The sequence below is a fragment of the Hyla sarda genome, chromosome 7, assembly GCF_029499605.1.
Source record: "Hyla sarda isolate aHylSar1 chromosome 7, aHylSar1.hap1, whole genome shotgun sequence".
Classification (NCBI taxonomy): Eukaryota; Metazoa; Chordata; class Amphibia; order Anura; family Hylidae; genus Hyla; species Hyla sarda.
Genome location: NC_079195.1, coordinates 7,984,546 through 8,002,769, shown reverse-complemented (window position 1 = coordinate 8,002,769; position 18,224 = coordinate 7,984,546).

The window sequence follows — 18,224 nt, the reverse complement described above, 5'->3', positions numbered from 1 at the left end:
GCAAGAAGGTCAGGAGGCAGGCGGACAGGAGCAAGGTCAGAATACATAGCAAAGGTGTGATACACAGTGAGTCAAGACACTGGAAAACGCTTTCTCTTAGGCAACTAGGCAACAAAGATCCGGCAGGGGGTCAAGGGGAAGTCAAGGGGAATTGAGAATTACTGATAGTATTGTTAGTGTTATAAGGGTTACAGTTAGGGTAGGTCAGATTAATAGGAATAGTATTGGTACTAGTATTATGGTTACAGTAAGGGTAGGTCAGGTCAGTAGGGATAGTATGGTTAGTGTTATAAGGGTTACAGTTAGGGTAGGTCAGGTCAGTAGGGATAGTATTTTAACTGGTATTAGGGTTACAGTTAGGGGTCGTAGGGTTTGGTTGTAATTTGATCAGAATGTAATAATCTTACGTGTTACATAGAATAGTCGAGGTTATCAGTGTACGGCATCCGTGACATCCTCCGGGATTAACCTTTTCATGTCAGTGCTCCTCCAGGTATTATTAACCCTTCCCTTTCTATTACATGGCCGTTCCTGTGGATTGAGGCTTCTAGCAGGGATGTGGAGACTGCGGCATTTCTAAATGTTATCTTCATTTCCTGTATATTAAGCCATTAGAAACTGATCCACCTGGTTCTGAGTATTCCACCGCCCAGTGAAAACCGCGCATTTCTGCAGCAGATAATAACCGGGGTTATCGCAAGCGGCGTGATCTTCTGTAAATGCAGCCGGCGGATGATACGCCTTATCTGTAGTATTACAGTATAAAAGGGAATCTCTTATCTCCACGCACATAAAAACAATGTCTATTGTTGCCGGGAATGGCAGACATGAGGCGTAAATGTTACACCGCTGCTTCTCTAATCTCGTAGCCTTTTCCTGCGCTCCGCACATCTGTCCATCAATGACATGGAACCGGTGGAGGGGTCATCCCAGACGGGGGGAGATAACATCCAGGACAGGGACACAACCATCACAACATGTCCTACAGACCAATGACCCTCACAGGACAAATAGTTCGCTGTCACTTTAAGACATTGCAGATATATATATATATATATATATATATATATATATATATATATATATAAAATTAATCATATATATTCTATGTATGTGTGTTTGTGTGTGTATATATATATATATATATATATATATATATATATATATCTAAGATGTATTAAAAAAATTTAGGTATGTTTGTGTGTTTGTGTGTATATGTTTATGTATGTGTATGTGTTTGTGTGTATATATGTATTTGTGAATGTATGTGTGTACTGTATATATGTGTGTATGTATGTACTTGTTTATGTATGTATATATATGTATACAGTGGTGCAACAAAATTGGGCAAGTTCTCCCCTTATAAAGATGAGAGGCTGTAATTTTCATCATGGGTTATAACCTCATCTATGAGACAGAATGAGAAAAAAAATCTATAAAATCACATTGTCTGATTTATAATGAATTTATTTGCAAATTATGATGGAAAATAAGTATTTGGTCACCTACAAACAAGCAAGATTTCTGTCTCTCACAGACCTAAAACTTCTTTAAAACGCAACTGTCATAATTTTTTAACCCCCCAGACGACTATAATGTTGTTCCTGATGACCATAAAGTGACTGCAGCCATACCTTTATCTCTGCTCTTCCTTCTTTTATAACTTATAAAATCTTTTTATTCACCGGTCAGGCACAGACGGATGGGCGTGGCTTGGGGTTCGCAAAACCCCACCTCATGCCTATCCTTTCAGCACTGGGACCACTGTGTAGTAAGACACCGCGGTCCACAATGAATCCAGTGCACATGCGCCCCTCTCAGACGTGTGCGCCGCTGCCCTGAATTGACCGAGCGGGCGCTTGCGCTCCCTCCCGCCGTCTATACGCTCAGTGCACTTGTGCTGTACTAGAGGCAGTGAACGAACAAGCTCTCTGCCTCAAGTATCTGCACAACCTGGTCCCCAGGAGCTGAAGAGGACAACAACGGGCATGAAAGAGAGGATAGGCGTAGTGGAGGCGGGGCTTTGCGAACCCCAATCCACTCCTATCCGACTGTGCTTGACCGCTGAATAAAAGGATTTTATAAGTTATAAAGATAAAGGTATGGCTGCAGTCACTTTATGGTCATCAGGAACAACATTATAGTAGTCTGGGCGGTTAAAAAATGATGACAGTTGCTCTTTAAGAGTCTCCTCTGTCCTCCACTCGTTACCTTTATTAATGGCTCCTGTTTGAAATTGTTATCAGTGTAAAGGAAACCTGTCCACAACCTCAAACGGTCACACTCCAAACTCCATTATGGCCAAGACCAAAGAGCTGTTGAAGGACACCAGAAACAAAAATTGTAGACCTGCACCAGGCTGGGAAGACTGAATCTGCAATAGGCAAGCAGCTTGGTGTGATGAAATCAACTGTGGGAGCAATTATTAGAAAATGGAAGACATACAAGACCACTGATAATCTCCCTCGATCCTGGGCTCCACGCAAGATCTCACCCTGTGGTGTCAAAATGATCACAAGAACGGTGAGAAGAAATCCCAGAACCACACGGGGGGACCTAGTGAATGACCTGCAGAGAGCTTGGACCAAAGTAACAAAGGCTATTATCAGTAACACACTACGCCACCAGGGACTCAAATCATGCAGTGCCAGACGTGTCCCCCTGCTTAAGCTAGTACATGTCCGGGCCCGTCTGAAGTCTGAGCATTTGGATGATCCAGAAGAGTATTGGGAGAATGTCATATGGTCAGATAAAACCAAAGTAGAACTTTTTTGGTAAAAACTCAACTCGTCATGTTAGGAGGAGAAAGAATTCTAAGTTGCATCTAAAGAACACCATACCTACTGTGAAGCATGGGGGTGGAAACATCATGCTTTTGGGCTGTTTTTCTACTAAGGGACCAGGACGACTGATCCATGTAAAAGAAAGAATGAATGGGGCCATGTATCTTGAGATTTTGGGAATCTCAATGTATCTTGAGAACCTCCTTCCATCAGCAAGGGCATTTAAGATGAAATGTGGCTGGGTTTTTCAGCATGACAATGATCCCAAACACACCGCCCGGGCAACAAAGGAGTTGCTTCGTAAGAAGTATTTCAAGGTCCTGGAGTGGCCTAGCCAATCTCCAGATCTCAACCCCATATAAAACCTTTGGAGGAAGTTGAAATTCCTTGATGCCCAGCGACAGCCCCAAAACATCACTGCTCTAGAGGAGATCTGCATGGAGGAATGGGCCAAAATACCAGCAACAGTGTGTGAAGACCTTGTGAAGACTTACAGAAAACGTTTGACCTCTGTCATTGTCAATAAAGGGGATATAACAAAGTATTGAGATGAACTCAATACTTATTTTCCACCATAATTTGCAAATAAATTATTTAAAAATCAGACAATGTGATTTTATGGATTTTTTTTCTCATTCTGTCTCTCATAGTCGAGGTTATAACCTATGATGAAAATTACAGCCTCTCATCTTTATAAGGGGGAGAACTTGCACAATTGGTGGCTGACTAAATACTTTTTTGCCCCACTGTATATATATGTATGTGTGCATGTATTCATTCAGACCCCTGGATCTCTTATGTTTCCTTCCATACTGAATCACAATGGATTTTTGTAAGAACTGATTTCGCCATGAACAGAAAAGTCTTCACACCCTTTAGTTCTCATGTTTTATTGTATAATTGCACAGAAAATTATGTAAATTGTACGAGTGATCACATACACAGCCTGTAAAAAGTATTGACAGCCTCCCCACAGATGCCATCTTCCCTGCACTTTACATTGGGTTTTTGGTTCTGTGTATTCCTTGGATTATGACAAATGTCCATCGAAAGTTTATTCAACAAGAGGCAGATTCCCTGACTGGGGTTTCTCAGTAACTTTTTTATACAGACATTTGGATTAAGCCTTTTCTGCCGTGGTGTCGGGCCTCTGCCGTGCCTCTGCCATGCTTCTACCGTGCCTCTGCCATGCTTCTGACGTGCCTCTGCCATTCTTCTGCCATGCCTCTGCCATGCTTCGGCCGTGCCTCTATCATGTCTCTGCCATGCTTCTGCCATGCCTCTGCCATGCTTCTGCCGTGCCTATGCCATGCTTCTGTTGTTCCTCTGCCATGCTTCTGATGTGCCTCTGCCATGCTTCTGCTGTTCCTATGCCATGCTTCTGCCATGCCTCTGCCATGCTTCTGCCATGACTCTGCCATGCTTTTGGGTAGTCATGTACGTAGAACCATTGGTGGATTATCTTTTGGGTAGTCATGTACGTAGGACCATTGGTGGATTATCTTTTGGGTAGTCATGTACGTGGGACCATTGGTGGATAATCTTTTGGGTAGTCATGTACATGGGACCATTGGTGGATTATATTTTGGGTAGTCATGTACGTAGGACCATTGGTGGATTATCTTTTGGGTAGTCATGTACGTGGGACAATTGGCGGATTATCCTTTGGGTAGTAATGTACGTGGGACAATTGGTGGATTATCCTTATGATAGTCATGTATGTGTACCAAGGCCTGATGAAGTGCCAGCAGGCTCGAAACCACGTGTGCCTTTGTCTGTACACCCCCGCTGTCATACTTTGTCTGTCTACTGCTGTGCGAGTATGTCGTAATAAAGATAAGAGGTTTTACAGTACCGTTGAGTGAAACAATTCTCCTCTATGTTTGTATATTGGATTGCTTTACTATATGTAAGCACCAGAAGCTTACCTCTGATCTATCACGGACATCTGAGCAACAAAGGGAAGTGCTGACAGGACTCATTTACCTGGATAGGAGCAGTGCCAGATTATCTTGTATGTAATGTATGCTAGTCATGTGCTTGGGACCATTTGTAGATGATCCTTTGGGTAGTTACTGTGTGGGACAATTGGTGGATGATCATAAATGTAGTCATCTGCATGGAACCATTGTGAGATTATCTTTTGGGTAGTCATGTCCGTGGGACCATTGGTGGATGATCCTTTCTGTAGCCTTCAGTTCAGGACCTTTGGTGGAAGATCTTTGTGGGATCAATGTTGGACGTTTTGTAACTTATTAAAAAAAAAAGTGCATCTAAATATTGATAAAAAATGTTTGAGAAGTGGGAAGGAGATAGATTTGGCTGAATTCCTGGCTATAATGTCCTGTATACAGAGAGTCTGTTACAGGAAACTCAATCTTGCTCCTTCTACACCTTCTTGACTTTAACCCCAACCACACAATGGGAGGGAGATAGAGTTGGCTGAATTCCTGGCAAGAGTGTCCTGTTTAAGAATACAAAGTCCATTAAGGGATGTACACCAGACAGGGCGCTGGGCTCAAGACAACAAAGAAAACAGAGCAGACAGTTTGCATCTAAAGCAGAAGGAAAGCATGAAATGACAGTCAAAGAACCTTATTTACCAATATATATGTTCATTTATTCGGTTTCATCGTAAATTTATTGGACAACCCAACTTAATTTTCAGGCAATAGTTCCTTGGGAAAAAACTGCAAATGAAGTCTAACCTGCGTTGGAGCTCCATTCGGAGGTTAATTAAAGTGACAAACAAGGGACCTTGAAGGTCCGTTGACTTTCTGTCTGGGGTCCGTTATTTCACAGGAGTTGAGTAGAAAAAAAAATAGGAAATGCAGGATTTTTCTTCACTTAGACAAGTACTCTGGCTCAACGCTCATGGGAACCTAGCCTGAGCAGATTTCGTCTAAAGAATTGAATTTGGGGATCAGAAATTCTTCCGTGTGTGAGGTGCAGCAGAATCCCAAAGAAAACAATAGGACTCTAGTGCTGCAATGGAATTTCAGAGCAGAATTTTTTCGCCGGATTGCGCTGGGATTTTCCACCATGTGACAAGGCCTAAGAAGGAACGAAACGATGACTCGCTAAACCTCCAAAACTATGAAATGCCCATTTGTCTGGGTTAAAACTTTTGTCTAAAGAGAAAACTCAGCTCAAGGGCTAGGAAGAGCTGAGGGAAGACAAGGAACAGAAAAGTTAAAGGGGTACTCTGGAGGAAAAAAGAAAAGTTTTCAAATCCACTGGTGCCACAAAGTTGTACATATTTGTAAATTACTTATATTAAAAAATCTCATCCCTTCCAGTACTTATCAGCTGCTGTATGCTCTACAGGAAGTTGTGTAGTTCTTTCAGTCCGATACAGTGCTCTCTGCTGCCACCTCTGTCCATGTCAGGAACTGTCCAGAGCAGGAGAGGTTTGCTATGGGGATTTGCTCTTACTCTGGACAGTTCCTGACATGGACAGAGGTGTCAGCAGAGAGCACTGTAGTCGGACTGAAAGAACTACACAACTTCCTGTAGAGCATACAGCAGCTGATAAGTACTGGAAAGGTTAAATAGAAGTAATTTACAAATCTGCATAACATTCTGGCACCGGTGTATTTGAAAGCATTTCTTTAGCCGTTTAGTAAGAAGACCGATTGCAGGTGAGATAGCGGCACTATTTGTCGCGGAAGCGATAGTGACCTCTTTTCCCGTGGGCGAGATCCCGGCCCAAATTAGAGGCGATGTGTCACGCAGTGGGGACGAGAGGAGAGCACATGTCCACGCCGGCAGAGCAGCCATGTGCCGCTATCTGCGTGTGCGCGCACTACACGACTGCGACATTAGTATGGGGGGGGGGGGGATTTCATCAACCTCCGCCGGTTCACACGTCTGCCCGCATCCAGCCGCTCTTCTCAGCCGCTGACAATCGCTGCAAAAACTCGTTACGGGGCGCAGTTAATTAAAAGGAAGACTGTGCAAATGCGTCTAATCTGATCCGACTAATGGAGGAGTGCAGAAAATTGCTAATTAGAATTTCATTAAAAAAGGTGGCGCTTTATCGGCCTGTGAATATCGCAACCTTTAAGAATCCTTTCAGGGGAGGCTTAATTCCTTTTCAAACAGAAATATTCTTTTCAAGATCTTCTTCAATTTGCTGAGCAGGAGCCGCGGCGGAAACGGAAAATGTTTCAGAATTAAAGAAAAGGCAGAAATGAAGGCAGAGACGTAGGTGAGCGCCATTCATCTCCCAAAAGATGAAAGATCCGTTTGAAAATATTGTACGATTGTATAAATGAAGCAATCAGCCTCATAAACACATCAAGGTTTGAAGATTTTTTTTTTCTTGTTTTTTTATCTTTTTTTTTTTGTGTTTTTTTTTTTTTATTTCTCCTCCTGTTCATTTGTATATTATTTAGATGTCACTTAACCCTTTTCCCGGCTGGAATAGAATAGACACAATGTGTCCTCATGGGGGAAAACCCCGCCTCTTGGTGGCGATGACCGGCCTGATGTGTGATGTCATCGGTATTGTCCTTCGTACAGTGTAGGCCTGTAACAGGTCAGACACGATTTAACGGAATCATGATACATGTGACACCTATAATATTATCAAATGAAATATATTTAACCCAATGGTCTCCAAACTGTGGGCCTCCAGATGTTGCAAATCTCCAACTCCCAGCATGCCCGTACAGGCTTCGGAATGGGCCCTGATGTGGGTGTATGACAAGAAGGTGGGGGGTTTACCTTACAGGTCAAGGCAATCGGTCTGAAAGGGACCATCAAATGAATGTAGTGAACTGGGCTTTTTTTCCCAGCAGCAATCACACATGCACTTCCTTTTACTTACTTCTCTGGCCAATCACAGGACAAAATTTATCCCTCTCTTCTTGTCCTCCTGTTCATTTTTATATTATTTAGATGTTACTTAACCTCTTCCCGGCTGGAATAGAATACACACAATGTGTTCTCATGGGGGAAAATCCTGCCTCGTTGTACTGATGACCGACTTGATGTGTGATGTCATTGGTATTGCCCTCACACAGGCCCGTAACAGGTCAGACACAATGTAACAGAATCATGATACATGTGACACCTGTAATATAATCACATGAAATATATTCTCATCCAATGGTTTTCATATATATATATATATATATATATATATATATATATATATATAAATATAGCTGTGTTCATACCTAATTGTGGATGAAAGTTCTTACCGCTTCTTGTCTGGGCTGACCTCACATGGGCCCTGATGTGGTGGACATAACAAGAAGATGAGGATATTGTTTACAAGTCAGGGCGATCAGTGAGCTGGGCTTTTTGCCAGCAGCACTCACACCTGGACTGCCTTTTCCTTACTTCTCTGGCCAGTCACAGGACAACACTTATTCCTCTCTGCTTGTCACAGGGCACAGTATATGCAGCGCTATATATGATGTTGAAGTAGTCAGTGTGAGGGTGTAAAGTGAGCTGCTGGGGAAGGGGTAAAACCCTTGGCATGGTAAGGGGGTCAAGTGTCCAGCTTGCAAGAGAGAAGTGCACCAAAAGGCAACACTGTCATTTTGTTGAAATTTTAATATTACACAAAGATAACCCAAGTAAACCCAAAGTGCAGTTTGCAGTGATCATTTTATTTTTTGTGGGAAAAACTTATATCCAAACCTTAACCCTAGACCAACCTCACATGGGCTCTGATGCGGGGACATAAAAAGAAAGTGAGGGGATTCTTCACAAGTCAGGGCAATCAGTGTGAGGGTGGTCCACCATATAAATGTAGTGATTTAGGCTTTTTGCAAGCAGCACTCTCACCTGGACTTCCTTTCTCTTTCTTCTCTGGCCAATCACAGGACTTGCCCCCTCCCATAGACATGAATGGAGGTAGCGTGGTGTAACATCACGAGGGGGTGTAGCGTGACGTCATGTCTCCTACTGCAGGAGTCCAGCATTCTAAACATACCCAGCGGTAGGACCCCCGCAATTAGACATCTTATCCTCTATCCTTTTGTTAAGGGGATTAGATGTTTAGGGGCAGAGTACCCCTTTAATTCATGTCTATTAAATATTTTTTATACATTTCACTATTTTTTTAGTCCCCATTAGAGACTATTACATGCAATCTTTTGATTGTATACACTGAACAATGCCGCTCCATAGAACAGCATTGCTTAGAGTTATTGGTGCTCCATTATTACTGGCTGCTGAGGCTTCCTGCATTGAAGTGCCAATCGGAGACATGTAGGGACCCTCTGTCCATCCACTGAGCTGATCGGACCCCAACATTTCACAGCTTTGGTCCCGATCAGCTCCCATGTGTTTGAATACATTTGTGTTTGAATACATTTAGATGCCTCAATCAAAGTTGATCTAAAGGGTTAATGCTGGACATCACCACAGGTGCTGCGCTCAGCTGGAGAGCGTCCTTAAGGGATTACACGAAGATAACCCAAGTAAACACAAAATGCAATTTTCAAGAGATCATTTAACTTATTATGGTAAAATTCTATCCGAACCTTCATAGCCATATGTGAAAAAAGTAAATGCCCCCTAAACCTAATAATTGGTGGTGCCCCCCTCATGAGCACAAAAGTGTTTGCAATGAGTCTTTGCCACCGCTGTGGAGGAATTTTGTCATTCTCTACCCTGCCCAATACTTGTAATACAGCCCCATTGAAGGGTTTTCGAGCAGGAATCTCCTTTTTCAGGTCCGGCAGCAACATCTCAATCAGATTCAAGTAGGGACTTTTACCAGGACGGACCAAAAACCTCAATTCAGAGGTGACTCGCTGGTGGGTTTCGGATCATTGTCCGGCTTCAGAACCCGAGTGCCCCTAATCGTGAGGTCATCAATCACAGAGAGAAGTCCGGGTCCTGAAGCAGCAAAGTCAACCCAGACCATCCCTCATCCACCACCATATGATGCTGGGATGACGTTCTTCTTACGAAATGCTGCGTTACTTTTATGCCAGATGTCACAGGACGGACACCTTCCAAAAAGTTCAACTTTTATCCTGTCAAACCACAGAATATGTGATAAACGTGAGACGAGTCTTTATGTTGTGTTGGGTCGGCAGAGGTTCTTCACCTTGGAGCTCTGCCATGGAAGCCATTTTTGAAGGTACTTTACTCCATAACACGGACCTTAGCTGAGACAAATTAAGCCTGCAGGTCTTCAGATGGACTTTTGGGGTTATTCTGGTAGGGCGGCCACTTTGAGGAATTTTTAGCTCTGTTCGCAATTTTCTATATTTGTGGATAATGGCTCTCACTGTGGTTCGCTGGAGTCCCAACGCTTTAGAGATGGATTTTTAACCATTTGCAGACGGCTAGATATCAATTACTTTGTTTCTCACTTGTTTCTAAATTTGTTTGGATCACCTCATGATAGGGCAAAATATAGACATGACTGTATTGGATGCTGTAGCAGTCTGTGTTGGGGAGGAGGGGGGTCCGGTATATAAATGTAGTAAGTACAGGGGGCACAGTATAGACATGACTGTAGTTGATGCTGGGGCAGTCTGTGTCAGGGGGTCCGGTATATAAATGTAGTAAGTACATGGGGCACAGTATAGACATGACTGTAGTTGATGCTGGGGCAGTCTGTGTCAGGGGGTCCTGTATATAAATGTAGTAAGTACATGGGGCACAGTATAGACATGACTGTAGTTGATGCTGGGGCAGTCTGTGTCAGGGGGTCCGGTATATAAATGTAGTAAGTACATGGGGCACAGTATAGACATGACTGTAGATGATGCTGGGGCAGTCTGTGTCAGGGGGGTCCGGTATATAAATGTAGTAAGTACATGGGGCACAGTATAGACATGACTGTTGTTGATGTTGGGGCAGTCTGTGTCAGGGGGGTCCAGTATATAAATGTAGTACGTACATGGGGCACAGTATAGACATGACTGTAGATGATGTTGGGGCAGTCTGTGTCAGGGGGTCCGGTATATAAATGTAGTAAGTACAGGGGGCACAGTATAGACATGACTGTAGTTGATGCTGGGGCAGTCTGTGTCAGGGGGGTCCGGTATATAAATGTAGTAAGTACATGGGGCACAGTATAGACATGACTGTAGTTGATGCTGGGGCAGTCTGTGTCAGGGGGTCCGGTATATAAATGTAATAAGTACAGGGGGCACAGTATAGACATGACTGTAGTTGATTCTGGGGAAGTCTTTGTCAGGGGGTGCTCATCATATCATTGTAGGGGCACTCTGGGATCTCAGGCACCGGATGTTCTATCCCATCTCTTCAGTCACGGCAGAACTTGTACAATTGTTTCCATACCTGAAGAGACACCGTCCCTTTAAATCAATGCGCTGGGCCCGATATCTCAGGAGCCGCGTATTAAATACTTAAACTGAGAATCCGGAAATATCCGCAGCTAATGAAGAACCTTCTATAATTCATGTTCCCTCATCTTCAGTCATTGACAAAACAAACAGAGGGAAGGTGTGAGGAATCTGAGATGAGCCGGGGGAGCGCTCACCCTGCCGGCTAATAGCGAGCGCCGCGCCGTACGCTGCATGCTGGGAGCACGGAAATCTTGATTGCTTTTTCTTGTGGCCACGAGCCATGTTTCCTACTTGTAAGACGCGTTCATAATGAAGGAAAGTTCTCTGTAGTGTGAGCGGTGGCCGCCCGCTGCCGGCCCTTTGTGTCCCTAATATTGGGCTAATTATTATTCTTATGATTTTTTTGCTGTTTACCATCGGCGCCGGTCATGTGCCGGCGTTTAGACAATGCTGCTAATTCCTGGCTGACGCTGTGGTCAGTATGAAATCCCTGCATTCATCGCATTCATAATCCGCACAAACGCTAATGACAGCCTTCAGAGAACAATGGAGGCTCGGAACAACACAACGTACGGAAACACAGGGCGGAAGACAAGGCCCGGACATAGGCGACATGGCGGGGCTATAGGGGACACTCAGGCGGTGTATAAGGCGTTTGGGGCCCCTGCAGGTTTAGTATCAGAGCTCAGAAGCTTAAAGCAGCCATCTGGGGTAAATGCACAATACAATAGTAAGAAAACTGAACTGATACATTGCAACGGCTTTCAGCTCCATATACGGCCCAGATGGCCCCATAGGAAGTGCAGACTGCAGAATTGACCTCAATCTGGGCCCTAATATGTAAACCCATCCGACATGCTGTGGCCCTCAGGAACTATTGGAGGGTCGTTTAAATTTGTCATATGTATATAATGGAACAGCCCCATACGTGTTACGTACTTACCTCATACACTCGCCGGCCACTTTATTAGGTACACCTGTAAGGCTGGGTTCACACCACGTTTTTGCAATACGGTTCCCGTATACGTTTTCAATGTGAAAACCGTATGGAACCGTATTGAGAACCGTCTGCATTGACTCTCCGTTGAAAATGGTACGCCAAAAGATGCATCCGCTTGCACCCGTTTTGCATCTTGTACGGTTTTGTCCGTTTTTTTTCCCTGTACCCAAAACCATAGCCTAACCTGTATTAAACCGTATACAGTTTTTTCTTTTAACATGGAAGTCAATTGGAACCGTACAGAACCGTATGTGCGTACGGTTCCATCCGGTTTCCACCATCCAGTTTTTGACTTTGCACAGTTTTTTTTTTCTTGGAATTTTAATCAAACAAGTGAAACTTTATTTATAATGGAATGAAAAGTTAAAACGTATACGTTTTTTTCTTTAAAAAAAAAAAAATTATGCAACCAGACATTATTTTTAAAACCGTATACAGAAGTGTATGTGCGTACGGTACCATCCGGTTTTCACCATACGGTTTTTGACTTTGCACATTATTTTAAAACGTAAACGTTTAAAAAAAAAAAAAAAAGGATGCAACCCGACATTATTTTTCAAACTGTATACGGGTTCAAGTTTGTACACACGTTTTGATACAGTTTAGTCAGGTTTTGAGGAATCAGTTTTTCATCAAAAACCTGATATGGGAACTGTATTGCAAAAACGTGGTATGAATGCCGCCTTACTAATTGTAGCAGCAAATAGAAACAGTACGGGTCGGCACTGGTGCAAAGACTGTGTTAGAAGGCTCTGGGACACAGTGGTAGCGTACAGTCTGAGGAATAAATGCATACGTAGTGGTGCTCAATCCAGTATTAGCATAGTAGTACAAGACGTGAAGCAATAGAGATGTCGGAGGCACTCACCACGCAGTAAAATACTGTACTTCACAGTCACTTACATCCCTTTCTTCCCCATTCTGGTGTTTTGGTTTGGACTTCAGCAAGTTGTCTTGACCGCATCCACATGCCTAAATGCACTGAGCTGCTGCCATGTGATTGGCTGATTAACTATTTGTGTTAACAAGCTATTGTTAACACAATTTGTAACAAGACATGATGCAAATTCGGCAGGTGCAAACACGTGGGACGCCAACAGGTGATAGCTATTTTGCGCTGGTAGCGCTTCTTTGGACCACTCCGTGGTCCGAAGAAGCACTTCCAGCGCGAAATAGCTATCACCTCTCGTTGGCGTCCCACGTGTTTGCATCTGCCGAATGTATGCTTTCTCTTGGAATAAAGTACAGTATTTTAGCGCGTGGTGAGTGCCTCCGACATCTCTATTGCATCAAGTCTTGTTACAAATTGTGTTAACAATAGCTTGTTAACACAAATAGCTGATCAGCCAATCACATGGCAGCAGCTCAATGCATTAAGGCATGTAGATGCGGTCAAGACAACTGGCTGAAGTCCAAACCAAAACACCAGAATGGGGATATAAGAGACTGTGAACTTGACATGGTTGTTGGTACCAGACGGGCCGGTCTGAGTATTTCACAAACTGCTGATCTACTGGGATTTTCATACACAACCATCTCTAGGGTTTCCAGTGAACAGTCCGAAAAAGAGAAAATATCCAGTGAGGAGGAAAAATGCCTTGGTGGTGTCAGAGGAGAATGGGCAGACTGGTTTGAGACGACAAAAAGCAAAGAGAATAACAAAAATAACATTTTCTTGGCACACTTTGGACCCCTTAATCATTTAAGATGATGGTTCTTGTGCTGTAAGTATATAATGAGATTGATTCTGGTACTGTATTTACGTACTACATTTGGGTCTTATGCTCTAATGGACTTAATTTTGCTGCTGCAATTATTCAATGAGCTTGATTCTGGTGCTGCATTTATTTACAAAGTTAGGTTCTGGTGCTGTATTCATTTACTGCGCTTGGTTCTGATGCTGTATTTATGTACTGAGTGTGGTTCTGGAACTGTATTTATTTAGTGAGATTGGTTCTAGTGCTTTATTAATGTAATGTGATTAGTTGTGGTGTACAGTATATATATATATATATATATATATGTGTATGTACTGAAAAAAAATTTGTGCTGTATTTAGGTACAAAGGTTTATTTTGGTTCTGTATTTATGGATTGAGCTTGGGTTTGTTGCTGTATTTATGTACTGCTGATTGGCTCGTGTTCTGTATTTAGGTATTAAGGTTTGTTCTGGGGCTGTATTTAGGTACTGAAGTAGGTTTGAGTTCTGTATTTAGGTACTGAGGATGGTTCCAGTGCTGTATTTAGGTACTGAAGTAGGTTTAAGTTCTGTATTTAGGTACTGAGGATGGTTCCAGTGCTGTATTTATGTACTGCCGATTTGTTTGGGCTCTGTATTTGGGTACTGAGGTTGGTTTCAGTGCTGTATTTATGTACTGCCGATTTGTTTGTGCTCTGTATTTAGGTACTGAGGATGGTTCCAGTGCTGTATTTATGTACTGCCGATGTTTGTGCTCTGTATTTAGGTACTGAGGATGGTTCCAGTACTGTATTTATGTACTGCTGATATGTTTGTGCTCTGTATTTAGGTACTGAGGATGATTCCAGTACTGTATTTATGTACTGCTGATATGTTTGTGCTTTGTATTTAGGTACTGAGGATGATTCCAGTGCTGTATTTATGTACTGCTGATATGTTTGTGCTCTGTATTTAGGTACTGAGGTTGGTTCTGGGGCTGCATTTATGTACTGCTGATTTGTTTGGGCTCTGTATTTAGATACTGAGGATGGTTGCAGTACTGTATTTATGTACTGCTGATATGTTTGTGCTCTGTATTTAGGTACTGAGGTTTTTTCTGGGGTTGTATTTATGTAATGCCGATTTGTTTGGGCTCTGTATTAAGGTACTGAGGATGGTTCCAGTGCTGTATTTATGTACTGCCGATATGTTTGTGCTCTGTATTTAGGTACTGAGGATGGTTCCAGTGCAGTATTTATGTACTGCTGATATGTTTGTGCTCTGTATTTAGGTACTGAGATTTGTTCTGGGGCTGTATTTATGTACTGCCAATTTTTTGGGGGCTCTGTATTCAGGTACTGAGGATGGTTCCAGTGCTGTATCTATGTACTGCCAATTTGTTTGGGCTCTGTATTTAGGTACTGAGGATGGTTCCAGTGCTGTATTTATGTACTGCCGATATGTTTGTGCTCTGTATTTAGGTACTGAGATTTGTTCCGGGGCTGTATTTATGTACTGTGGATTGGTTCAAGTTCTGTGTTTAGGTATTGAGGTTGGTTCTGGGGCTGTATTTAGGTACTGAGGTTGGTTCCAGTGCTGTATTTATGTACTGAGGAAGCATCTGGCGCTGAGGTCTCAGTAGCTTCATCTTCAGGCAGCCAAAGTTTATAAGGTGTCTGTAGTTTGTATATTTACATTCCCTCTGTGACACGGTGACATGAAGACATTAGGAGCTTCATCTCCATGCTGCTGGAGTTTATAAGATGTCCATAGTTTATACATTTTCATTCCCTCTATGAGACTGTGTCACAGGGTCAGCAGATTTACGGAAGGAAACTGTTGTGCGGTGTAATTGCCAGATAAATTTGCGCGCTGCTCTCTGTAGTGCGGTATGGAGCACCCTGGCGGCGCAATTAATGGTCCAGCGTGCTGTCATCTGCATTGCCTTCTATTCCCTCAAGCAGGCGAGAAGTTAATAGATGCTATTGAGATGTCACTTGAGTGGCCCCTCCAGCTAGGAAAAGGTTAATGGGAATGATTGACTCTAGCAGCAGTGGAGATGTTTGTTTCATCTGAAGACCAAAGTGAATATAGAGGAATGCGAGGAAATCGCGCCGTTGTTCAGACGCCTTCGTTTTCCATTACTGTCCTGGATACTGAAGATGTCTACGAGCAGCAAATACAAGTGTCCGGAACTCACAATGTGCACACGTCCCCAGAGGCAACACCACAAAAAGGACACCAGCCGTGGTAGAGTGCGTTATGGGGGAGTCGTGGTGAGGAACAGTTATAGGAAGAATATATATACATACATATATATATATGAGCAATGAGAGTCTGAATGAAGATAGAGCCTCACGCCATGTACAAATGTAGCAGAGCTCTTTATATACAGCAAGGACTCTACAGTGCCAAGTACTCTCTTTAACATTTGTTTCTATAAAACTGAGCACTTTATATTGAAGTCTCTGTACATAGAGGAACTTTCTGTAACAGATTTCAAAATAAGCTATGACTCTAAATAACCTGAAACCAGTGAGGACTGTATATAACGGAGGACTGTATATAACGGAGGACTGTATATAACACATCCTAGATCTGAATGAACTAATCGTATGAAATACTTTCCTCTTTACATAGTTGAATGTGCTGACAACAAAATCACACAAAAATTATCAATGTAAATTAAATGTATCAACCCATGGAGGTCTGGATATGGAGTCACACTCAAAATCACAGTGGAAACCCCACTACAGACTGATCCAACTTTTTGTAATGTCCTTAAAACAAGTCACAATGAGGCTCAGTAGTGTGTGTGGCCTCCACGTGCCCGTATGACCTCCCTACAACGCCTGGGAATGCTCCTGATGAGGTGGAGGATGGTCTCCTGAGGGATGTCCTACCAGACCTGGACTAAAGTATCCGCCAACTCCTGGACAGTCTGTGGTGAATGGAGCGGGACGTCCCAGATGTGCTCAATCGGATTCAGGGGAACAGGCGGCCAGTCCATAGCATCAATGCCTTCCTCTTGTAGTAACTGCTGACACACTCCAGCCACATGAGGTCTAGCATTGTCTTGTATTAGGAGGAACCCAGGGCCAACCGCACCAGCATATGGTCTCACAAGGGGTCTGAGGATCTCATCTCGGTACCTAATGGCAGTCAGGCTACCTCTAGAAAGCACATGGAAGGCTGTGCGGCCCCCCAAAGAAATGCCACCCCACACCATTACTGACCCACCGCCAAACAGGTCATGCTGGAGGATGTTGCAGGCAGCAGAACATTCTCCACGGCGTCTCCAGACTCTGTCACATCTGTCACATGTGCTCAGTGTGAAGATGCTTTCATCTGTGAAGAGCACAGGGCGCCAGTGTCGAATTTGCCAGTCTTGGTGTTCTCTGGCAAATGCCAAACGTCCTGCACGGTGTTGAGCTGTAAGCACAACCCCCACCTGTGGATGACGGGCCTTCATACCACCCTCATGGAGTCTGTTTCTGACCATTTGAGTGGACACATGCACATTTGTGTCCTGCTGGAGGTCATTTTGCAGGGCTCTGGCAGTGCTCCTCCTGCTCCTCCTTGCACAAAGGCGGAGGTAGCGGTCCTGCTGCTGGGTTGTTGCCCTCCTCTGGCCTCCTCCACGTCTCCTGATGTACTGGCCTGTCTCCTGGTAGTGCCTCCGTGCTCTGGACACCACGATTACAGACAAAGCAAACCTTCTTGCTACAGCTCGCATTGATGTGCCATCCTGGATGAGCTGCACTACCTGAGCCACTTGTGTGGGTTGTAGACTCCGTCTCATGCTACCACTAGAGTGAAAGCACCGCCAGCATTCAAAAGTAACCAAAATATCAGCCAGGAAGCATAGGAACTGATAAGTGGTGGACTGTATATAACTGAGAAATCTGTGGTGTCCCGGTACCGTATTTCATACTGTACCTTTGTAGAGGTCCCCATAGTCAGAGTCCCTAGGAACGTCGGGGTCCCTCTTCTTTAGTTATCCCCTCGTTACCCCTTAGTTGGTTCATATTTGTATAGGAATTCAAATAAATATGTGTTAATATGTATTTGTTCAAGTGCCTACCTGTTCAGCGTAGCAGGACCTGCGGGTCATGTGATTAGGTTCAGAACTCTATGATTTTGCTACAGGACCTTTGGTGGTTTTGGTCACGTGTTCACCCACAATGCAATGTAACGGTGAGTGACAGTTGTTATGGACCAATCCAAAACGGCCAGCCCCTGCCCATATAAGGGAGCCGCGGCCATTACTCGCTCTCTTGGGTTGCTGATTCTGGAAGAGGTAGGACCTCCGCAGCTTACAAGACATTTTACTAGGCCAAAGCCTTGCGGCCTCAGCCTCTAACATAGCGGATATACTAAGCAATTCCCCGCTACTTCCCGCAAGCTCACTGGACCTAAACGCACCCTTAAATCCAGCGGATCTCTGCTATACAATCCTTAAGAAGCTAAATTGGGTTT